The 4,269-nt window shown below is 37.3% G+C and overlaps 1 long non-coding RNA gene across 1 annotated transcript; it reads left to right on the top strand.

Moving 5' to 3' along the window:
• The first annotated feature begins 3,374 nt into the window (after positions 1–3,374).
• LOC135057729 (uncharacterized) lies at positions 3,375–4,045 on the top strand. Its single transcript, XR_010244328.1, has 3 exons — positions 3,375–3,444; positions 3,533–3,654; positions 3,830–4,045. It is a non-coding gene; the product is annotated as an uncharacterized LOC135057729 (long non-coding RNA).
• Positions 4,046–4,269: the final 224 nt, after the last annotated feature.

Genomic DNA, 4,269 nt, shown 5'->3' with positions numbered 1-4,269 from the left:
TCTATATTAGGTAAAGATGAAATCACATAAGTGTAGCAACAATGAGATTTTGGTTCACTTATAAGTATGAGTATGGGCAAAATTCAATCACATGCAGCACAAATTAATAATATAATGAATATGACTTTTAAATGGTTATACAGGTTGAGTATCCCTTATCCAAAATGCTTGGGACCAGAGGTATTTTGGATATGGGATTTTTCCGTATTTTGGAATAATTGCATACCATAATGAGACATCATGGTGATGGGACCTATGTATAAGCACAGAATGCATTTATGTTACATATACACCTTATACACACAGCTTGAAGGTCATTTTAGCCAATATTTTTTATAACTTTGTGCATTAAACAAAGTGTGTCTACATTCACACAAATCATTTATGTTTCATATACAACTTATACACACAGCCTGAAGGTCATTTAATACAATATTTTTAATAACTTTGTGTATTAAACAAAGTTTGTGTACATTGAGCCATCAGAAAACAAAGGTTTCACTATCTCAGTCTCACTCAAAAAAGTCTGTATTTCGGAATATTCCGTATTTCGGAATATTTGGATATGGGATATTCAACCTGTATATTTAAATATAGCTATACTGACATTAGAAGAATTCATGACTCATTTAAATCAAATACTATATTCTTAAGGTCTTAATTTTTAGAGATGGGTATATTTGTGGTCCCGTGGAAGTATAAATTCATTTAAATTAATTTAAATTATACGGGAGACATACGCGGGATATGTATTTCCCACAAAACGGGCCCACAGGAGTTGTGAACTATACAAGGGTCCTAGTCCTGTTTTTAAATAGGGCTTGAGGCTATCTGTATAGTTCATACAGGTACACTATATGGAATATGGTAGGTCCTGACCACTTATAAGATATTTTTCCTTTAATATATAGAATGGAAGTGAGTATGCTCCATGGGTATGGTATTAATGGGTAGATGTGCCGCTTGTGATTGATACAAGTGGGGGTCGAATTACGTACAAGTGGCTATCTATGGAACGGCCGTTTGGTATTTTAGCTTCCTTAATCGGTTGAGAGCCTTCTAATTGGCCGCCTCTAACATGTAATCTGGTCAGGTGACGGGTAGCGCCGGACGGGGCTGGTGGAACGCACAACTAAGATGGCGCTGGAACGCATAAGGTCCCGCTACAGCGGGCGCATGCAGTGACCAGGACCGTTCGTTTTAACCAGAGCCGGCCCTAACTAATATGATGCCCTAGGCAAGATTTTGGCTGGTGCCTCCTAGCACCACCGCTGGATCTGCCTCTGACCTTGTACCCCCTATATTTTAAATAGGAACAGTTCGCACATTTGGCGCACAGCTCAAAAAGGGGTGTGTTTTTGCTGGCAAGGGGCATGGCCACACAATAACCCCAATTCCAATTAGTACTGCAACTTTATTCACATATGATCATGCGATAGTGTCCATAATTCATATTACATCCCACAGTAGTATCACTTTACCTTATAAACGTTACTCCTCACAGTAGAGCCCCTTATTCACATTACATCACACTGAATTGCTCCTTATTCACATTACACCACACCCTATTGCTCTTTATTCACATTAGACGACACAGTAGTGCCCTTTCTATACGCAATGCCACATAGTAGAGCACCTTATACACATAATGCCCCACATTAGTAATGCATTTACACACATTCCACACAGTAATGCCCCTTACACATATGAGACACCTTATTAATGTCCTTATAAACGTAATGCGCCTTACACATTATGACAACCTTTATTAATGCCCTTTTACACATAATGTCCCTTACACATATGCCGCACATTAATAATGCCCTTATACACATAATGACACACATAGTGCCCCCTACACATTTGCTGCACATTATTAGTGCCCCTATACACATAATAACACACATACAGTAGTACCCTGTTACACATATGCCACACATTATTAATGCCCTTATACACATAATGACACACATAGTGCCCCTTACACATATGTTGCACATTATTAATGCATTTTTACATGACACACATAATGCTTCTTACACATATTCCGAACACTACTGCACAACCAACCCACTCACATTCACACAGCACTCACACTGCCACTCACACTGTGACTTCTGCCTCTGATTGGATACAGATGTGTCCTCATAAATATTGCCTCAATGCTAATGTCGGGCACAGCTTTTTTTTAATGACAATGCATCTAATTTGCATTGCTATATGGCTAGGGTACACAAGCAGCTTCTGCTGATTAAAATGATATGCAGCATGCCTATATACTGTGTGAGACTGTGGCTGTATCTGCATATGAAATGCTACACACAGAATATAGGCATGCCACATATCATTTTAATCAGCAGAAGCTGCCGATGCCCCTAGGCATATCAAATGCCCTAGGCAATTGTCTAGTTTACCTATGCCTATGGCCGGCTCTGGTTTTAACGATCGGAGGTGGCGGGTGGCACTGACGGGAAGCACATTCCCCACAGCATTGTCTCTTAAGAGCTGACAATACGTTTATATATCAATTTAAGCATCAGAGGCTAAAGTACCTGCCCCTATTACACAAAGATTGGTTACTAACACTGTCAGTCATTCATTAAAGCAGCTTCTAATTGAGACTAACACCGCAATGCATTGTGGGTCATATAATAATTAAAGTTTTACTTATATTGGGTGGCTATAAGACTGATTATTATTATTATAGTGAATTAATCCTAATAAAGAGATGATAAAATCCATAGGTCGGTTAGTGTGTACCATTAATAACCAGGCCGTATTAAGTCCTTATTTGTGTACCAATCAAAATAGGACATGTGATGACATCATCACCTTTTCCCTTTATAAGGGGCAACACCCAGTCTGGTGCTTCATTGCACAGGTACTGAGCATCCATTGCAGATACATAGAAGGTGAGAGAATATGGCACTATTCTGATCAAAGCTCTGTTTAAATGTGTAAATGTCACTGTATATTTTATTCATGTACATTTGCAATACTGCATTCTAGTGCTTTCAATGGTTGGATACATTTACCTTCACACCTTCCTTTGATATTGTGATAGTGGGGAGTTTATGCAATTAAAAGCGTATTTTCTGGGTCTAGAGATCTGCATTTTTATTGTGTCAATCAACTAAGCAGTTGGACCCATTAAAGTATTTAATTGCTATGGGTCAAAATGGTAGTTATGACCAGTAACATAGTTTCTTGCCTTAAAAACCTCCAATATATGTTATACCCAAAAGGGGAGGTTGTTTTTCAAATAAGGTTCCATTGTAAGATGTATTAATCATCTTTAGTTAAGATTGGTATCATTGATTAATTAAATATCTGATGATGACCATTCACTAATTTGCTCTAAATATGAATCTATTAGGTTTCCTTTCTAAGTGATCCTTCAGTACCTGGGTTTCCGAATTTTTGTACAAGTTATCTCACCATAAGGTATGTGAGGGGACATTATGACATTTTTTACTATATACATAATATGAACATTCAGTATATATGATGAGATCAATATTTTTCCAATTAGGCCACACTGATTGTTCATCAGAAAGCCTCGGTGTTATATAGGAGTTTCCATCATGCATGTATGAACAAGTTTTGTTGCATTATACTTTTTGTATAAACAACTATACTTCTCAGCCGCTTGAGGTATGACCTAAGATACAATTGTAATATCCTTCTCTTCCTTTTCACTCTGTCTGCTCGGATATATCCTTGTTCCTTTGTAATGATATGTTCCTCATATGTTTTAATTGAATGTATTATGTATTCTTCATTAAGGAATGTTTGTGTTTAGTTCTGATAAGATCTTTTACAATTATAGAGATACCCCTGATGAAGTCTTTTGTATAAGATGAAACGCGTTGGGTTGTCTGTGTTGTGAAGCTATCTCCGAACCAACTATAAGGAGAAGGAGGAGATTGTTGTGATCCTTCAACATTTGTATTCAGCGCTAAGAGTCATACATCTTAAAGTGTGGAATAATATATCTCCTCTGTATTAATTTGAATATGTTTTTAATAAATTTTTTATGATGGAACATGTTATTATCTTATGTTAAAAAGTGTTAACCAATTAAGGGTTAGAATAGTGGGAGTTGATGCGACCCCTTGGCACCAATTCTTCTATTGTTGCACGTATATATGTGTACCAGGGAAGCTATCAGCGCCACAGATGCAGTATTCAAAATGTCAACACTAGTAATGGAACCCCCACAGTGAAATAATTAAAAGATATCTGCCTATTGGACACTCCCCTCTAAAT

The sequence above is a fragment of the Pseudophryne corroboree genome, chromosome 3, assembly GCF_028390025.1.
Source record: "Pseudophryne corroboree isolate aPseCor3 chromosome 3, aPseCor3.hap2, whole genome shotgun sequence".
In the NCBI taxonomy this organism is placed as follows: Eukaryota; Metazoa; Chordata; class Amphibia; order Anura; family Myobatrachidae; genus Pseudophryne; species Pseudophryne corroboree.
The sequence above is the reverse complement of the archived record's forward strand: the minus strand, read 5'-3'. Positions and strand labels throughout refer to the sequence as shown.